The sequence below is a fragment of the Anser brachyrhynchus genome, assembly GCF_964034855.1.
Source record: "Anser brachyrhynchus genome assembly, contig: SCAFFOLD_160, whole genome shotgun sequence".
NCBI classification, from domain to species: domain Eukaryota; kingdom Metazoa; phylum Chordata; class Aves; order Anseriformes; family Anatidae; genus Anser; species Anser brachyrhynchus.
In genome coordinates, this window is record NW_027663930.1 from 163,841 (window position 1) to 185,914 (window position 22,074).

Below are 22,074 nucleotides of genomic sequence, written 5' to 3' on the forward strand. Positions count from 1 at the left end.
TACACCTCTGACTGCCAAAAGCCCACGTAGAAGCACCCATCGCAGGCTCAATACTCCTCGCCGCCCTACTACTAAAGCTAGGAGGATACGGAATTATACGAGTCACTCTATTTATGGGCCCACTGTCCAACCTCCTGCACTACCCCTTCCTAACCCTGGCCCTATGAGGCGCCCTAATGACTAGCTCAATCTGCCTACGACAGACAGACCTAAAATCACTAATCGCTTATTCATCCGTTAGCCACATAGGCCTAGTTATCGCCGCAGGAATAATCCAAACCCACTGATCATTCTCAGGGGCAATGATCCTAATAATTTCCCATGGACTAACTTCCTCCATACTATTCTGCCTAGCCAACACAAACTATGAACGTACGCACAGCCGAATTCTACTACTCACACGAGGCCTACAACCTCTCCTACCACTCATAGCTACCTGATGATTGCTGGCCAATCTAACAAACATAGCCTTACCCCCAACAACAAACCTCATAGCAGAGCTAACCATTATAATCACCTTATTCAACTGATCTGCCTTCACGATCATCCTAACAGGAATCGCAACCCTACTAACCGCCTCCTACACCTTATTCATACTACTAATGACCCAACGAGGCTCAATCCCCTCCCACATCACATCTATGCAAAACTCAACCACGCGAGAACACCTGCTCATAACACTCCACATTATCCCAATATTCCTCCTAATCCTCAAACCCGAACTGATCTCCGGAATCCCCTCATGCAAGTATAGTTTAAACCAAACATTAGACTGTGATTCTAAGAATAGAAGTTCAAACCTTCTTACCTGCCGAGGGGAGGGTTTAACCAACAAGAGCTGCTAACTCTTACATCTGAGCCTAAAACCTCAGCCCCCTTACTTTTAAAGGATAACAGCAATCCACTGGTCTTAGGAACCACCCATCTTGGTGCAAATCCAAGTAAAAGTAGTGAACCCCACACTACTAATCAACTCCCTCACACTACTCACGCTGACAATCCTCCTAACCCCAATCATCCTGCCATTTCTATTTAAAAACTTTAAAAACACCCCACAAGCCACCACCCGCGCTGTTAAAACCGCATTCCTAATTAGCCTAGCCCCTACAACCGCATTCATCTACTCGGGAGTAGAATCTGTCACCTGCCACTGGGAGTGAAAATTCATTATAAACTTTAAAATCCCCCTGAGCCTAAAAATAGACCAATACTCAATAACATTTCTTCCAATCGCCCTATTTGTAACATGATCAATCCTACAATTCGCCATATGATACATGGCCTCAGAGCCATACGTAACAAAATTTTTCACCTACCTACTGACATTCCTAGTCGCCATACTCCTCCTAACAACCGCAAACAACATATTCCTCCTATTCGTAGGCTGGGAAGGAGTACGAATCATGTCCTTCCTTCTCATCGGCTGATGACAAGGCCGAGCAGATGCCAACACCGCCGCCCTACAAGCCGTAATCTACAACCGAATCGGAGACATCGGACTGACCCTGAGCATAGCATGACTAGCTTCAACATTCAACACCTGAGAGATCCAACAAGCCGTACACCCCCACCAAACCCCAATCCTCCCCCTCATAGGATTAATCCTCGCAGCCGCAGGAAAATCCGCCCAATTTGGACTCCACCCATGACTGCCCGCAGCAATAGAAGGCCCCACCCCAGTATCAGCCCTACTGCACTCCAGTACCATAGTAGTAGCCGGAATCTTCCTGCTCATCCGCATGCACCCCCTGCTAGCCACCAACCAGACAGCCCTAACTGCCTGCCTATGCCTAGGTGCTCTATCAACCCTATTCGCTGCCACATGCGCCCTAACCCAAAATGACATCAAAAAAATCATTGCTTTCTCAACATCCAGCCAACTAGGACTAATAATAGTCACTATCGGACTAAACCTCCCACAACTAGCCTTCCTACACATCTCAACCCATGCCTTCTTTAAAGCCATACTATTCCTATGCTCAGGGTCTATCATCCACAACCTAAACAGAGAACAAGATATCCGAAAGATAGGAGGCCTACAGAAAATACTCCCAGTCACTACTTCCTGCCTAACCATCGGAAACCTGGCGCTGATAGGAACCCCATTCCTAGCCGGATTCTACTCAAAAGACCTCATCATCGAAAGCTTAAACACATCATACCTAAATACTTGAGCCCTACTCCTAACCCTTATAGCCACAGCATTCACCGCAACCTACAGCATCCGCATAACCATCCTAGTCCAAGCTGGACAAACCCGAATCCCCCCAATAGTATCAATAAACGAAAACAACCCACTAATCACCGCCCCCCTAACCCGACTCGCCCTAGGCAGCATTACAGCAGGAATAATCATTACCTCTTTCATCACACCAACCAAAACCCCCCCAATAACCATACCCCTTATCACCAAAACCGCTGCCATCCTCATAACAATCCTAGGAATCATCCTAGCCCTAGAACTATCGAACATAACACACACCCTCACTCACCCCAAACCAAACCCCCTCATAAACTTCTCCTCTGCATTAGGGTACTTCAACCCCCTAGTACACCGATTCTTCTCCAAAAACCTACTAGAAAAGGGACAAAACATTGCCCTACACTTGATCGACCTCTCCTGACTCAAAAAAATAGGGCCAGAGGGCCTTGCTGAACTACAAGTAGCCGCAAGCAAAGCCGCAACCTCAATACACACAGGGCTAATTAAGGCCTACCTAGGATCCTTCGCCCTCTCCATCCTGGTAATAATCCTAATAACACACAGACTCACTAATGGCCCCTAACATCCGCAAATCCCATCCCCTACTAAAAATAATCAACAACTCCCTAATCGACCTACCCGCCCCCTCCAACATCTCTGCCTGATGAAACTTCGGCTCCCTTCTAGCCATCTGCTTAGCCACACAAATCCTAACAGGCCTGCTACTAGCCATACACTACACCGCAGACACTTCACTCGCCTTCTCCTCAGTAGCTCACACATGCCGAGACGTCCAGTACGGATGGCTCATCCGCAACCTCCACGCCAACGGTGCTTCGCTCTTCTTTATCTGCATCTACTTACACATCGGACGAGGCCTCTACTACGGCTCCTACCTATACAAAGAAACCTGAAACACAGGAGTAATCCTCCTACTCACCCTAATAGCAACTGCCTTCGTAGGGTATGTCCTACCATGAGGACAAATGTCATTCTGAGGGGCCACCGTAATCACCAACCTATTCTCAGCCATCCCGTACATTGGGCAAACTCTAGTAGAATGAGCCTGAGGAGGATTCTCAGTAGACAATCCAACCTTAACCCGATTCTTCGCCATCCACTTCCTACTGCCCTTCCTAATTGCAGGAATCACCCTAGTCCACCTAACCTTCCTACACGAATCAGGCTCAAATAACCCACTAGGAATCGTATCAGACTGCGACAAAATCCCATTCCACCCATACTTCTCCATTAAAGACAGCTTAGGGCTTACCCTAATAATCACCCCTCTAATAGCACTAGCCCTATTTTCACCGAACCTCCTGGTTCTTGGAATCCTAGTTGGGAGTGGTTGGCCACATGAGATGTACAGGATTTTTACCTGTGATTTAGTCTTGACAAGGCTATGTAATTGGTTTACTAACGTCTCATAAGAAAGAAGCATGAGCGGTTAATGCAGTTGGCTTGAAACCCATCCCCAGTGGTGCAAGTGCACTCTCTGAACTCACTGAAGTGCATCCCCAGTGGTGCCAGTGCACTCTCTGCACTCACTGCACTGCATCCCCAGTGGTGCCAGTGCAATCTCTGGACTCACTGCAGAGCATCCCCAGTGGTGCCAGTGCACTCTGTGGACTCACTGTAGTGCATCCCCAGTGGTGCCAGTGCACTCTCTGGACTCACTGCAGTGCATCCCCAGTGGTGCCAGTGCAATCTCTGGACTCACTGCAGTGCATCCCCAGTGGTGCCAGTGCACTCTCTGGACTCACTGCAGTGCATCCCCAGTGGTGCCAGTGCGCTCTCCGGAGTCACAGCACTGCATCCCCAGTGGTGCCAGTGCACTCACTGGACACACTGTACTGCATCACAGGTGGTGCCAGTGCACTCTCTGGACTCACTGCAGTGCATCCCCAGTGGTGCCAGTGCACTCTCTGGACTCACTGCAGTGCATCCCCAGTGGTGCCAGTGCACTCTCTGGACTCACTGCACTGCATCCCCAGTGGTGCCAGTGCACTCTCTGCACTCACTGCACTGCATTCCCAGTGGTGCCAGTGCAGTCTCTGGACTCACTGCAGTGCATCCCCAGTGGTGCCAGAGCACTCTCTGGACTCACTGCACTGCATCCCCAGTGGTGCCAGTGCACTCTCTGGACTCACTGCACCGCATCCCCAGTGGTGTCAGTACACTCTCTGGACTCACTGAAGTGCATCCCCAGTGGTGCCAGTGCAATCTCTGGACTCACTGTAGTGCATCCCCAGTGGTGCCAGTGCACTCTCTGGACTCACTGCAGTGCATCCCCAGTGGTGCTAGTGCACTCTCTGGACTCACTGTACTGCATCACCAGTGGTGCCAGTGCACTCTCTGGACTCACAGCAGTGCATCCCCAGTGGTGCCAGTGCACTCTCTGGACTCACTGCACTGCATCCCCAGTGGTGCCAATGCACTCTCTGGACTCACTGCACTGCATCCCCAGTGGTGCCAGTGAAGTCTCTGGACTCACTGCACTGCATCCCCAGTGGTGCCAGTGCACTGTCTGGACTCACTGCACTGCATCCCCAGTGGTGCCAGTGCACTCTCTGGACTCACTGCACTGCATCCCCAGTGGTGCCAGTGCACTCTCTCGAGTCACTGCACTACATCCCCAGTGGTGCCAGTGCACTCACTGGACTCACTGTACTGCATCATCGGTGGTGCCAGTGCACTCTCTGGACTCACTGCACTGCATCCCCAGTGGTGCCAGTGCACTCTCTGGACTCACTGCACTGCAGGCCCAGTGGTACCAGTGCACTCACTGGACTCACTGTACTGCATCACCAGTGGTGCCAGTGCACTCTCTGGACTCACTGCACTGCATCCCCAGTGGTTCCAGTGCATTCACTGGACTCACTGTACTGCATCTCCAGTGGTGCCAGTGCACTCTCTGGACTCACTGCACTGCATCCCCAGTGGTGCCAGTGAGCTCTCTGGACTCACTGCACTGCATCCCCAGTGGTGCCAGTGTACTCACAGGATTCACTGCACTGCATCCCCAGTGGTGCTAGTGCACTCTCTGGACTCACTGCAGTGCATCCCCAGTGGTGCCAGTGCACTCTCTGGACTCACTGAAGTGCATTCTCAGTGGTGCCAGTGCACTCTCTGGGCTCACTGAAGTGCATCCCCAGTGGTGCCAGTACACTCACTGGACTCACTGCACTGCATCCCCAGTGGTGCCAGTGCACTCTCTGGACTCACTGCACTGCATCCCCAGTGGTGCCAGTGCACTCTCTGCACTCACTGCACTGCATCCCCAGTCGTGCCAGTGCACTCTCTGCACTCACTTCACTGCATCCCCAGTGGTGCCAGTGCACTCTCTGGACTCACTGCACTGCATCCCCAGTGGTGCCAGTGAAGTCTTTGGACTCACTGCACTGCATCCCCAGTGGTGCCAGTGCACTCTCTGGAGTCACTGAAGTGCATCCCCAGTGGTGCCAGTGCACTCTCTGGACTCACTGCACTGCATCCCCAGTGGTGCCAGTGCACTCTGTGGACTCACTGTACTGCATCCCCACTGGTGCCAGTGCACTCTTTGGACTCACTGTACTGCATCCCCAGTGGTGACAGTGCACTCTCTGGACTAACTGCAGTGCATCCCCAGTGGTGCCAGTGCACTCTCTGGACTCACTGCAGTGCATCCCCAGTAGTGCCAGTGCACTCTCTGGTCTCACTGCACTGCATCCCCAGTGGTGCCAGTGCACTCTCTGGACTCACTGCACTGCATCCCCAGTGGTGCCAGTGCACTGTCTGGACTCACTGCAGTGCATCCCCAGGGGTGTCAGTGCACTCTCTGGACTCACTGTACTGCACCCCCAGTGGTGCCAGTGCACTCACTGGACTGACTGCACTGCATCCCCAGTGGTGCCAGTGCGCTCTCTGGAGTCACAGCACTGCATCCCCAGTGGTGCCAGTGCACTCACTGGACTCACTGCACTGCATCACAGGTGGTGCCAGTGCACTCTCTGGACTCACTGCAATGAATCCCCGGTGGTGCCAGTGTACTCTCTGCAGTCACTGCGCTGCATCCCCAGTCGTGCCAGTGCACTCACTGGACTCACTGGACTGCATCCCCAGTGGTGCCAGTGCACTCTCTGGACTCACTGCACTGCATCCCCAGTGGTGCCAGTGCACTCTCTGGACTCACTGCACTGCATCTCCAGTGGTGCCAGTGCACTCTCTGGACTCACTGCACTGCATCCCCAGTCGTGTCAGTGCACTCTCTGGACTCACTGTGCTGCATCCCCAGTGGTTCCAGTGCACTCTCTGGACTCACTGCAGTGTAACCCCTGTGGTGCCAGTGCACTCTGTGCTCTCAGTGCAATGCATCCCCAGTGGTGCCAGTGCACTCTCTGGACTCACCGCAGTGCAGCCCAAGTGGTGCCAGTGCACTCTCTGGACTCACTGCAGTGCAGCCCCTTAGTTGCCAGTGCACTCTCTGGACTCACTGTACTGCATCCCCAGTGGTGCCAGTGCACTCTCTGGACTCACTGCACTGCATCCCCAGTGGTGCCAGTGCAATCTCTGGACTCACTGCACTGCATCCCCAGTGGTGCCAGTGCACTCTCTGGACTCACTGCACTGCATCCCCAGTTTTGCCAGTGAAGTCTTTGGACTCACTGCACTGCATCCCCAGTGGTGCCAGTGTACTCTCTGGAGTCACTGAAGTGCATCCCCAGTGGTGCCAGTGCACTCTCTGGACTCACTGCAGTGCATCCCCAGTGTTGCCAGTGCACTCTCTGGACTCACTGCACTGCATCCGCTCATGATCGGAGGATTGGGCAACTGAGTAGTCCCCCTCATAATCGGTGCCCCCGACATAGCATTCCCGCGAATAAACAACATAAGCTTTTGACTCCTCCCCCCATCATTCCTCCTACTACTAGTCTCATCCACTGTAGAAGCTGGTGCCGGCACAGGCTGAACTGTCTACCCTCCCCTAGCAGGTAACCTTGCCCACGCCGGAGCTTCAGTAGACCTGGCTATCTTCTCACTCCACTTAGCCGGTATCTCCTCCATCCTTGGGGCCATCAACTTTATCACCACAGCCATCAACATAAAACCCCCCGCACTCTCACAATACCAAACCCCACTATTTGTCTGATCCGTACTAATTACCGCCATCCTACTCCTTCTATCACTCCCCGTACTCGCCGCCGGTATTACAATATTACTAACTGATCGAAACCTAAACACCACATTCTTCGACCCCGCTGGAGGAGGAGACCCAATCCTGTACCAACACCTATTCTGATTCTTCGGACACCCAGAAGTCTATATTCTGATCCTACCGGGGTTCGGAATCATCTCACACGTAGTCACGTACTACTCAGGCAAAAAGGAGCCCTTCGGCTACATGGGAATAGTCTGAGCCATACTATCCATCGGCTTCCTAGGATTCATTGTCTGAGCTCACCACATGTTTACAGTAGGAATAGACGTTGATACCCGAGCCTACTTTACATCAGCCACTATAATCATTGCCATCCCTACCGGAATCAAAGTATTTAGCTGACTAGCCACCCTGCACGGAGGAACAATCAAATGAGACCCCCCCAATACTATGAGCTCTAGGATTTATCTTCCTATTTACCATCGGAGGATTAACAGGAATCGTTCTTGCAAACTCTTCCCTAGACATCGCCCTGCACGACACGTACTACGTAGTTGCCCACTTCCACTACGTCCTATCCATAGGCGCCGTCTTTGCCATTCTAGCAGGATTTACTCACTGATTCCCACTACTCACTGGGTTTACCCTACACCAAACATGAGCAAAAGCCCACTTCGGGGTAATATTTACAAGAGTAAACCTAACGTTCTTCCCCCAGCACTTCCTAGGCCTAGCAGGAATACCCCGATGATACTCGGACTATCCCAATTCCTACACACTATGAAACACCATTTCCTCCATCGGCTCCCTAATCTCAATAGTAGCCGTAATCATACTAATATTCATCATCTGAGAAGCCTTTCCGGCCAAACGAAAAGTCCTACAACCAGAACTAACTACCACAAACGTTGAATGAATCCACGGCTGCCCTCCCCCATACCATACTTTCGAGGAACCGGCCTTCGTCCAAGTACAAGAAAGGAAGGAATCGAACCCTCACATGCTGGTTTCAAGCCAACTGCATTAACCACTCATGCTTCTTTCTTATGAGACGTTAGTAAACCAATTACATAGCCTTGTCAAGACTAAATCACAGGTAAAAATCCTGTACATCTCATGTGGCCAACCACTCCCAACTAGGATTCCAAGACGCCTCATCACCCATCATAGAAGAACTCGTTGAATTCCACGACCACGCCCTAATCGTTGCCCTAGCTATCTGCAGCCTAGTTCTCTACCTTTTAGCCCACATACTAACAGAAAAACTCTCGTCCAATGCTGTAGACGCCCAAGAAGTAGAGCTGATCTGGACAATCCTACCTGCTATCGTCCTGGTACTCCTCGCCCTCCCATCCCTACAAATCCTCTACATAATGGACAAAATCGATGAACCAGACCTCACCCTAAAAGCCATCGGCCACCAATGATACTGAAGCTACGAATACACAGACTTCAAAGACCTATCATTCGACTCCTACATAGTGCCCACCCCAGACCTACCCAACGGCCACTTCCGACTGCTAGAAGTTGACCACCGCGTAGTTATCCCAATAGAATCCCCCATCCGCGTGATCATTACTGCAGGAGACGTACTCCACTCCTGAGCAGTCCCAACGCTCGGAGTTAAAACAGACGCAATCCCAGGCCGACTAAACCAAACTTCATTCATTACCACCCGGCCTGGGATTTTTTACGGACAATGCTCAGAAATTTGCGGGGCTAATCACAGCTACATACCCATTGTAGTAGAATCAACCCCACTCCCACATTTCGAGGCCTGATCGTCCCTTCTATCATCATCCTAATCATTAAGAAGCTATGCAACAGCACTAGCCTTTTAAGCTAGCCAAAGAGGGACTTCCCCCTCCTTAATGATATGCCACAGCTTAACCCCGCACCATGATTTTCAATCATAATTATAACCTGATTAACCCTAGCACTCCTCATCCAACCAAAACTACTAGCCTTCACCACAACCAACCCCCCATCAAATAAGACCTCCCTCACTACCAAACCCACACCATGATCCTGACCATGAACCTAAGCTTCTTTGACCAATTTTCCAGCCCCAATCTATTTGGCATCCCCTTAATCCTACTATCCCTACTCTTCCCAGCCCTACTATTCCCGTCCCCAAACAACCGATGAATCAACAACCGCCTTTCTACTATCCAAACATGACTCCTTCACCTAATCACAAAACAACTAATAGTCCCACTCAACAAAAATGGCCACAAATGAGCCATAATATTTACATCCCTAATAATCATACTTCTTACAATCAACCTTCTAGGCCTCCTTCCATATACATTCACCCCAACCACCCAACTATCTATGAACATAGCCCTAGCCTTCCCACTATGGCTCGCCACACTACTAACAGGCCTACGAAACCAACCATCAGCCTCTTTAGCCCACCTATTACCCGAAGGTACCCCTACACCCCTAATCCCCGCACTAATCCTGATCGAAACAACCAGCCTACTAATCCGCCCCCTAGCCCTCGGAGTCCGCCTTACAGCCAACCTTACAGCAGGACACTTACTCATCCAACTCATCTCTACAGCCTCCATTGCATTAATACCCACCCTTCCTGCAGTATCCATCCTAACAATAATCATCCTACTACTCCTAACCATCCTAGAAGTAGCAGTAGCCATAATCCAGGCCTACGTCTTCGTGCTCCTTCTAAGCCTATACTTACAAGAAAACATCTAATGGCACACCAAGCACACTCATACCACATAGTTGACCCAAGCCCTTGACCAATCTTCGGGGCAGCCGCCGCCCTACTCACAACCTCAGGATTAATCATGTGATTCCACTACAACTCATCCATACTACTAACCCTAGGCCTCATCTCAATACTCCTAGTAATACTCCAATGATGACGAGACATTGTACGAGAAAGCACCTTCCAAGGCCATCACACTCCCACAGTCCAAAAAGGCCTACGATACGGCATAATCCTTTTCATCACATCCGAAGCATTCTTCTTCTTAGGGTTCTTCTGAGCGTTCTTCCACTCGAGCCTGGCCCCAACCCCAGAACTAGGAGGCCAATGACCCCCAACAGGAATTAAACCACTCAACCCGATAGAAGTCCCCCTACTAAACACAGCCATCCTACTAGCCTCAGGCGTTACCGTAACGTGAGCCCATCACAGCATCACAGAAGGAAACCGAAAACACGCCATCCACGCCCTAACCCTAACGATCCTCCTGGGATTCTACTTCACAGCCCTACAAGCAATAGAATACCACGAAGCCCCATTCTCAATCGCCGATAGCGTCTACGGATCTACCTTCTTCGTTGCCACTGGATTCCACGGACTCCACGTAATCATCGGATCCTCCTTCCTGACCGTCTGCCTCTTCCGACTGATCAAGTTCCACTTTACATCAGACCACCACTTCGGATTCGAGGCAGCAGCCTGATACTGACACTTCGTAGACGTCATCTGACTATTCCTCTACATAACCATCTACTGATGAGGATCTTGCTCTTCTAGTATATTAATTACAATTGACTTCCAATCTCTAGAATCTGGTATAAACCCAGAGGAGAGCAATGAACGCACTCATGTTCATATTCGCCCTATCATCAATCCTAAGCGCCGCCCTAACCGCATTAAACTTCTGACTCGCCCAAATAAACCCCGACTCAGAGAAACTCTCACCGTACGAATGTGGATTCGACCCACTTGGATCTGCTCGATTACCATTCTCAGTCCGATTCTTCCTCAGTAGCCATCCTGTTCGTCCTATTCGACCTAGAAATCGCCCTCCTACTCCCCCTGCCATGAGCCGTCCAACTCCAATCCCCCCTAATGACCCTCACCTGAACTGTAGTGATCCTCCTTCTCCTAACACTCGGACTGGCCTACGAGTGAATTCAAGGGGGCCTAGAATGAGCAGAATAACAGAAAGTTAGTCTAACCAAAAAGATAGCTGGTTTCGACCCAGCAGATTACAGCCAACCCTGTAACTTTTTTATGTCGCCCCTACATTTAAGCTTCTACTCAGCCTTCATTTTCAGCGGACTAGGACTAGCCTTCCACCGAACCCACCTAGTATCCGCCCTACTATGCCTTGAAAGCATAATATTATCGATATTCGTAGGCCTATCAATACGATCCATCGAAAACCAAGTCTCCTCATTCACCATGGTACCAATTCTCATGCTAACCTTCTCAGCGTGTGAGGCGGGCACAGGCCTGGCCATCCTAGTAGCCTCCACCCGCACACATGGCTCCGACCATCTACACAACCTAAACCTCCTGCAATGCTAAAAATCATCCTACCCACAATCATACTTCTTCCAACAGCCCTGCTGTCTCCACCAAAATTTCTATGGACTAACACCACCTTATACAGCCTCCTAATCGCTGCCCTAAGCCTACAGTGATTAATCCCAACCTACTACCCCTACAAATTTTTATCCAACTGAACAGGAATTGACCAAATCTCATCCCCCCTCCTAGTACTATCCTGCTGACTACTCCCACTCATAATCATAGCAAGCCAAAACCACCTGCAACAAGAACCCCTACAACGCAAACGAATCTTTATCTCAACCTTAGTCGCAGTCCAGCCATTCATCCTACTAGCCTTTTCCACCACAGAACTAGCACTATTTTACATCTCATTTGAAGCAACCCTCATTCCCACCCTAATCTTAATCACCCGATGGGGGAACCAACCAGAACGCCTAAGCGCTGGCATCTACCTGCTATTCTACACGCTAGTAAGCTCTCTACCCCTGCTAATCACAATCATACACCTATACGTGAAAATTGGCACCCTGCACCTGCCAACCCTACAACTAACCCACCCAACCCTATCCACCTCATGGACAGGAATACTATCAGGTCTAGCACTGCTCATAGCATTCATAGTAAAAGCCCCACTATACGGCCTACACCTCTGACTGCCAAAAGCCCACGTAGAAGCACCCATCGCAGGCTCAATACTCCTCGCCGCCCTACTACTAAAGCTAGGAGGATACGGAATTATACGAGTCACTCTATTTATGGGCCCACTGTCCAACCTCCTGCACTACCCCTTCCTAACCCTGGCCCTATGAGGCGCCCTAATGACTAGCTCAATCTGCCTACGACAGACAGACCTAAAATCACTAATCGCTTATTCATCCGTTAGCCACATAGGCCTAGTTATCGCCGCAGGAATAATCCAAACCCACTGATCATTCTCAGGGGCAATGATCCTAATAATTTCCCATGGACTAACTTCCTCCATACTATTCTGCCTAGCCAACACAAACTATGAACGTACGCACAGCCGAATTCTACTACTCACACGAGGCCTACAACCTCTCCTACCACTCATAGCTACCTGATGATTGCTGGCCAATCTAACAAACATAGCCTTACCCCCAACAACAAACCTCATAGCAGAGCTAACCATTATAATCACCTTATTCAACTGATCTGCCTTCACGATCATCCTAACAGGAATCGCAACCCTACTAACCGCCTCCTACACCTTATTCATACTACTAATGACCCAACGAGGCTCAATCCCCTCCCACATCACATCTATGCAAAACTCAACCACGCGAGAACACCTGCTCATAACACTCCACATTATCCCAATATTCCTCCTAATCCTCAAACCCGAACTGATCTCCGGAATCCCCTCATGCAAGTATAGTTTAAACCAAACATTAGACTGTGATTCTAAGAATAGAAGTTCAAACCTTCTTACCTGCCGAGGGGAGGGTTTAACCAACAAGAGCTGCTAACTCTTACATCTGAGCCTAAAACCTCAGCCCCCTTACTTTTAAAGGATAACAGCAATCCACTGGTCTTAGGAACCACCCATCTTGGTGCAAATCCAAGTAAAAGTAGTGAACCCCACACTACTAATCAACTCCCTCACACTACTCACGCTGACAATCCTCCTAACCCCAATCATCCTGCCATTTCTATTTAAAAACTTTAAAAACACCCCACAAGCCACCACCCGCGCTGTTAAAACCGCATTCCTAATTAGCCTAGCCCCTACAACCGCATTCATCTACTCGGGAGTAGAATCTGTCACCTGCCACTGGGAGTGAAAATTCATTATAAACTTTAAAATCCCCCTGAGCCTAAAAATAGACCAATACTCAATAACATTTCTTCCAATCGCCCTATTTGTAACATGATCAATCCTACAATTCGCCATATGATACATGGCCTCAGAGCCATACGTAACAAAATTTTTCACCTACCTACTGACATTCCTAGTCGCCATACTCCTCCTAACAACCGCAAACAACATATTCCTCCTATTCGTAGGCTGGGAAGGAGTACGAATCATGTCCTTCCTTCTCATCGGCTGATGACAAGGCCGAGCAGATGCCAACACCGCCGCCCTACAAGCCGTAATCTACAACCGAATCGGAGACATCGGACTGACCCTGAGCATAGCATGACTAGCTTCAACATTCAACACCTGAGAGATCCAACAAGCCGTACACCCCCACCAAACCCCAATCCTCCCCCTCATAGGATTAATCCTCGCAGCCGCAGGAAAATCCGCCCAATTTGGACTCCACCCATGACTGCCCGCAGCAATAGAAGGCCCCACCCCAGTATCAGCCCTACTGCACTCCAGTACCATAGTAGTAGCCGGAATCTTCCTGCTCATCCGCATGCACCCCCTGCTAGCCACCAACCAGACAGCCCTAACTGCCTGCCTATGCCTAGGTGCTCTATCAACCCTATTCGCTGCCACATGCGCCCTAACCCAAAATGACATCAAAAAAATCATTGCTTTCTCAACATCCAGCCAACTAGGACTAATAATAGTCACTATCGGACTAAACCTCCCACAACTAGCCTTCCTACACATCTCAACCCATGCCTTCTTTAAAGCCATACTATTCCTATGCTCAGGGTCTATCATCCACAACCTAAACGGAGAACAAGATATCCGAAAGATAGGAGGCCTACAGAAAATACTCCCAGTCACTACTTCCTGCCTAACCATCGGAAACCTGGCGCTGATAGGAACCCCATTCCTAGCCGGATTCTACTCAAAAGACCTCATCATCGAAAGCTTAAACACATCATACCTAAATACTTGAGCCCTACTCCTAACCCTTATAGCCACAGCATTCACCGCAACCTACAGCATCCGCATAACCATCCTAGTCCAAGCTGGACAAACCCGAATCCCCCCAATAGTATCAATAAACGAAAACAACCCACTAATCACCGCCCCCCTAACCCGACTCGCCCTAGGCAGCATTACAGCAGGAATAATCATTACCTCTTTCATCACACCAACCAAAACCCCCCCAATAACCATACCCCTTATCACCAAAACCGCTGCCATCCTCATAACAATCCTAGGAATCATCCTAGCCCTAGAACTATCGAACATAACACACACCCTCACTCACCCCAAACCAAACCCCCTCATAAACTTCTCCTCTGCATTAGGGTACTTCAACCCCCTAGTACACCGATTCTTCTCCAAAAACCTACTAGAAAAGGGACAAAACATTGCCCTACACTTGATCGACCTCTCCTGACTCAAAAAAATAGGGCCAGAGGGCCTTGCTGAACTACAAGTAGCCGCAAGCAAAGCCGCAACCTCAATACACACAGGGCTAATTAAGGCCTACCTAGGATCCTTCGCCCTCTCCATCCTGGTAATAATCCTAATAACACACAGACTCACTAATGGCTCCTAACATCCGCAAATCCCATCCCCTACTAAAAATAATCAACAACTCCCTAATCGACCTACCCGCCCCCTCCAACATCTCTGCCTGATGAAACTTCGGCTCCCTTCTAGCCATCTGCTTAGCCACACAAATCCTAACAGGCCTGCTACTAGCCATACACTACACCGCAGACACTTCACTCGCCTTCTCCTCAGTAGCTCACACATGCCGAGACGTCCAGTACGGATGGCTCATCCGCAACCTCCACGCCAACGGTGCTTCGCTCTTCTTTATCTGCATCTACTTACACATCGGACGAGGCCTCTACTACGGCTCCTACCTATACAAAGAAACCTGAAACACAGGAGTAATCCTCCTACTCACCCTAATAGCAACTGCCTTCGTAGGGTATGTCCTACCATGAGGACAAATGTCATTCTGAGGGGCCACCGTAATCACCAACCTATTCTCAGCCATCCCGTACATTGGGCAAACTCTAGTAGAATGAGCCTGAGGAGGATTCTCAGTAGACAATCCAACCTTAACCCGATTCTTCGCCATCCACTTCCTACTGCCCTTCCTAATTGCAGGAATCACCCTAGTCCACCTAACCTTCCTACACGAATCAGGCTCAAATAACCCACTAGGAATCGTATCAGACTGCGACAAAATCCCATTCCACCCATACTTCTCCATTAAAGACAGCTTAGGGCTTACCCTAATAATCACCCCTCTAATAGCACTAGCCCTATTTTCACCGAACCTCCTGGTTCTTGGAATCCTAGTTGGGAGTGGTTGGCCACATGAGATGTACAGGATTTTTACCTGTGATTTAGTCTTGACAAGGCTATGTAATTGGTTTACTAACGTCTCATAAGAAAGAAGCATGAGCGGTTAATGCAGTTGGCTTGAAACCCATCCCCAGTGGTGCAAGTGCACTCTCTGAACTCACTGAAGTGCATCCCCAGTGGTGCCAGTGCACTCTCTGCACTCACTGCACTGCATCCCCAGTGGTGCCAGTGCAATCTCTGGACTCACTGCAGAGCATCCCCAGTGGTGCCAGTGCACTCTGTGGACTCACTGTAGTGCATCCCCAGTGGTGCCAGTGCACTCTCTGGACTCACTGCACTGCATCCCCAGTGGTGCCAGTGCAATCTCTGGACTCACTGCAGTGCATCCCCAGTGGTGCCAGTGCACTCTCTGGACTCACTGCAGTGCATCCCCAGTGGTGCCAGTGCGCTCTCCGGAGTCACAGCACTGCATCCCCAGTGGTGCCAGTGCACTCACTGGACACACTGTACTGCATCACAGGTGGTGCCAGTGCACTCTCTGGACTCACTGCAGTGCATCCCCAGTGGTGCCAGTGCACTCTCTGGACTCACTGCAGTGCATCCCCAGTGGTGCCAGTGCACTCTCTGGACTCACTGCACTGCATCCCCAGTGGTGCCAGTGCACTCTCTGCACTCACTGCACTGCATTCCCAGTGGTGCCAGTGCAGTCTCTGGACTCACTGCAGTGCATCCCCAGTGGTGCCAGAGCACTCTCTGGACTCACTGCACTGCATCCCCAGTGGTGCCAGTGCACTCTCTCGAGTCACTGCACTACATCCCCAGTGGTGCCAGTGCACTCACTGGACTCACTGTACTGCATCATCGGTGGTGCCAGTGCACTCTCTGGACTCACTGCACTGCATCCCCAGTGGTGCCAGTGCACTCTCTGGACTCACTGCACTGCAGGCCCAGTGGTACCAGTGCACTCACTGGACTCACTGTACTGCATCCCCTGTGGTGCCAGTGCACTCTCTGGACTCACTGCACTGCATCCCCAGTGGTTCCAGTGCATTCACTGGACTCACTGTACTGCATCTCCAGTGGTGCCAGTGCACTCTCTGGACTCACTGCACTGCATCCCCAGTGGTGCCAGTGAGCTCTCTGGACTCACTGCACTGCATCCCCAGTGGTGCCAGTGTACTCACAGGATTCACTGCACTGCATCCCCAGTGGTGCCAGTGCACTCTCTGGACTCACTGCAGTGCATCCCCAGAGGTGCCAGTGCACTCTCTGGACTCACTGAAGTGCATTCTCAGTGGTGCCAGTGCACTCTCTGGGCTCACTGAAGTGCATCCCCAGTGGTGCCAGTACACTCACTGGACTCACTGCACTGCATCCCCAGTGGTGCCAGTGCACTCTCTGGACTCACTGCACTGCATCCCCAGTGGTGCCAGTGCACTCTCTGGACTCACTGCAGTGCATCCCCAGTCGTGCCAGTGCACTCTCTGCACTCACTTCACTGCATCCCCAGTGGTGCCAGTGCACTCTCTGGACTCACTGCACTGCATCCCCAGTGGTGCCAGTGAAGTCTTTGGACTCACTGCAATGCATCCCCAGTGGTGCCAGTGCACTCTCTGGAGTCACTGAAGTGCATCCCCAGTGGTGCCAGTGCACTCTCTGGACTCACTGCACTGCATCCCCAGTGGTGCCAGTGCACTCTGTGGACTCACTGTACTGCATCCCCACTGGTGCCAGTGCACTCTCTGGACTCACTGTACTGCATCCCCAGTGGTGACAGTGCACTCTCTGGACTAACTGCAGTGCATCCCCAGTGGTGCCAGTGCACTCTCTGGACTCACTGCAGTGCATCCCCAGTGGTGCCAGTGCACTCTCTGGTCTCACTGCACTGCATCCCCAGTGGTGCCAGTGCACTCTCTGGACTCACTGCACTGCATCCCCAGTGGTGCCAGTGCACTGTCTGGACACACTGCACTGCATCCCCAGTGGTGTCAGTGCACTCTCTGGACTCACTGTACTGCACCCCCAGTGGTGCCAGTGCACTCACTGGACTGACTGCACTGCATCCCCAGTGGTGCCAGTGCGCTCTCTGGAGTCACAGCACTGCATCCCCAGTGGTGCCAGTGCACTCACTGGACTCACTGCACTGCATCACAGGTGGTGCCAGTGCACGCTCTGGACTCACTGCAATGAATCCCCGGTGGTGCCAGTGTACTCTCTGCAGTCACTGCGCTGCATCCCCAGTGGTGCCAGTGCACTCACTGGACTCACTGGACTGCATCCCCAGTGGTGCCAGTGCACTCTCTGGACTCACTGCACTGCATCCCCAGTGGTGCCAGTGCACTCTCTGGACTCACTGCACTGCATCCCCAGTGGTGCCAGTGCACTCTCTGGACTCACTGCACTGCATCCCCAGTCGTGTCAGTGCACTCTCTGGACTCACTGTGCTGCATCCCCAGTGGTTCCAGTGCACTCTCTGGACTCACTGCAGTGTAACCCCTGTGGTGCCAGTGCACTCTGTGCTCTCAGTGCAATGCATCCCCAGTGGTGCCAGTGCACTCTCTGGACTCACCGCAGTGCAGCCCCTTAGGTGCCAGTGCACTCTCTGGACTCACTGTACTGCATCACCAGTGGTGCCAGTGCACTCTCTGGACTCACTGCACTGCATCCCCAGTGGTGCCAGTGCACTCTCTGGACTCACTGCACTGCATCCCCAGTGGTGCCAGTGCACTCTCTGGACTCACTGCACTGCATCCCCAGTTTTGCCAGTGAAGTCTTTGGACTCACTGCACTGCATCCCCAGTGGTGCCAGTGCACTCTCTGGAGTCACTGAAGTGCATCCCCAGTGGTGCCAGTGCACTCTCTGGACTCACTGCACTGCATGCCCAGTGGTGCCAGTGCACTCTCTGGACTCACTGCACTGCATCCGCTCATGATCGGAGGATTGGGCAACTGAGTAGTCCCCCTCATAATCGGTGCCCCCGACATAGCATTCCCGCGAATAAACAACATAAGCTTTTGACTCCTCCCCCCATCATTCCTCCTACTACTAGTCTCATCCACTGTAGAAGCTGGCGCCGGCACAGGCTGAACTGTCTACCCTCCCCTAGCAGGTAACCTTGCCCACGCCGGAGCTTCAGTAGACCTGGCTATCTTCTCACTCCACTTAGCCGGTATCTCCTCCATCCTTGGGGCCATCAACTTTATCACCACAGCCATCAACATAAAACCCCCCGCACTCTCACAATACCAAACCCCACTATTTGTCTGATCCGTACTAATTACCGCCATCCTACTCCTTCTATCACTCCCCGTACTCGCCGCCGGTATTACAATATTACTAACTGATCGAAACCTAAACACCACATTCTTCGACCCCGCTGGAGGAGGAGACCCAATCCTGTACCAACACCTATTCTGATTCTTCGGACACCCAGAAGTCTATATTCTGATCCTACCGGGGTTCGGAATCATCTCACACGTAGTCACGTACTACTCAGGCAAAAAGGAGCCCTTCGGCTACATGGGAATAGTCTGAGCCATACTATCCATCGGCTTCCTAGGATTCATTGTCTGAGCTCACCACATGTTTACAGTAGGAATAGACGTTGATACCCGAGCCTACTTTACATCAGCCACTATAATCATTGCCATCCCTACCGGAATCAAAGTATTTAGCTGACTAGCCACCCTGCACGGAGGAACAATCAAATGAGACCCCCCCAATACTATGAGCTCTAGGATTTATCTTCCTATTTACCATCGGAGGATTAACAGGAATCGTTCTTGCAAACTCTTCCCTAGACATCGCCCTGCACGACACGTACTACGTAGTTGCCCACTTCCACTACGTCCTATCCATAGGCGCCGTCTTTGCCATTCTAGCAGGATTTACTCACTGATTCCCACTACTCACTGGGTTTACCCTACACCAAACATGAGCAAAAGCCCACTTCGGGGTAATATTTACAAGAGTAAACCTAACGTTCTTCCCCCAGCACTTCCTAGGCCTAGCAGGAATACCCCGATGATACTCGGACTATCCCGATTCCTACACACTATGAAACACCATTTCCTCCATCGGCTCCCTAATCTCAATAGTAGCCGTAATCATACTAATATTCATCATCTGAGAAGCCTTTCCGGCCAAACGAAAAGTCCTACAACCAGAACTAACTACCACAAACGTTGAATGAATCCACGGCTGCCCTCCCCCATACCATACTTTCGAGGAACCGGCCTTCGTCCAAGTACAAGAAAGGAAGGAATCGAACCCTCACATGCTGGTTTCAAGCCAACTGCATTAACCGCTCATGCTTCTTTCTTATGAGACGTTAGTAAACCAATTACATAGCCTTGTCAAGACTAAATCACAGGTAAAAATCCTGTACATCTCATGTGGCCAACCACTCCCAACTAGGATTCCAAGACGCCTCATCACCCATCATAGAAGAACTCGTTGAATTCCACGACCACGCCCTAATCGTTGCCCTAGCTATCTGCAGCCTAGTTCTCTACCTTTTAGCCCACATACTAACAGAAAAACTCTCGTCCAATGCTGTAGACGCCCAAGAAGTAGAGCTGATCTGGACAATCCTACCTGCTATCGTCCTGGTACTCCTCGCCCTCCCATCCCTACAAATCCTCTACATAATGGACAAAATCGATGAACCAGACCTCACCCTAAAAGCCATCGGCCACCAATGATACTGAAGCTACGAATACACAGACTTCAAAGACCTATCATTCGACTCCTACATAGTGCCCACCCCAGACCTACCCAACGGCCACTTCCGACTGCTAGAAGTTGACCACCGCGTAGTTATCCCAATAGAATCCCCCATCCGCGTGATCATTACTGCAGGAGACGTACTCCACTCCTGAGCAGTCCCAACGCTCGGAGTTAAAACAGACGCAATCCCAGGCCGACTAAACCAAACTTCATTCATTACCACCCGGCCTGGGATTTTTTACGGACAATGCTCAGAAATTTGCGGGGCTAATCACAGCTACATACCCATTGTAGTAGAATCAACCCCACTCCCACATTTCGAGGCCTGATCGTCCCTTCTATCATCATCCTAATCATTAAGAAGCTATGCAACAGCACTAGCCTTTTAAGCTAGCCAAAGAGGGACTTCCCCCTCCTTAATGATATGCCACAGCTTAACCCCGCACCATGATTTTCAATCATAATTATAACCTGATTAACCCTAGCACTCCTCATCCAACCAAAACTACTAGCCTTCACCACAACCAACCCCCCATCAAATAAGACCTCCCTCACTACCAAACCCACACCATGATCCTGACCATGAACCTAAGCTTCTTTGACCAATTTTCCAGCCCCAATCTATTTGGCATCCCCTTAATCCTACTATCCCTACTCTTCCCAGCCCTACTATTCCCGTCCCCAAACAACCGATGAATCAACAACCGCCTTTCTACTATCCAAACATGACTCCTTCACCTAATCACAAAACAACTAATAGTCCCACTCAACAAAAATGGCCACAAATGAGCCATAATATTTACATCCCTAATAATCATACTTCTTACAATCAACCTTCTAGGCCTCCTTCCATATACATTCACCCCAACCACCCAACTATCTATGAACATAGCCCTAGCCTTCCCACTATGGCTCGCCACACTACTAACAGGCCTACGAAACCAACCATCAGCCTCTTTAGCCCACCTATTACCCGAAGGTACCCCTACACCCCTAATCCCCGCACTAATCCTGATCGAAACAACCAGCCTACTAATCCGCCCCCTAGCCCTCGGAGTCCGCCTTACAGCCAACCTTACAGCAGGACACTTACTCATCCAACTCATCTCTACAGCCTCCATTGCATTAATACCCACCCTTCCTGCAGTATCCATCCTAACAATAATCATCCTACTACTCCTAACCATCCTAGAAGTAGCAGTAGCCATAATCCAGGCCTACGTCTTCGTGCTCCTTCTAAGCCTATACTTACAAGAAAACATCTAATGGCACACCAAGCACACTCATACCACATAGTTGACCCAAGCCCTTGACCAATCTTCGGGGCAGCCGCCGCCCTACTCACAACCTCAGGATTAATCATGTGATTCCACTACAACTCATCCATACTACTAACCCTAGGCCTCATCTCAATACTCCTAGTAATACTCCAATGATGACGAGACATTGTACGAGAAAGCACCTTCCAAGGCCATCACACTCCCACAGTCCAAAAAGGCCTACGATACGGCATAATCCTTTTCATCACATCCGA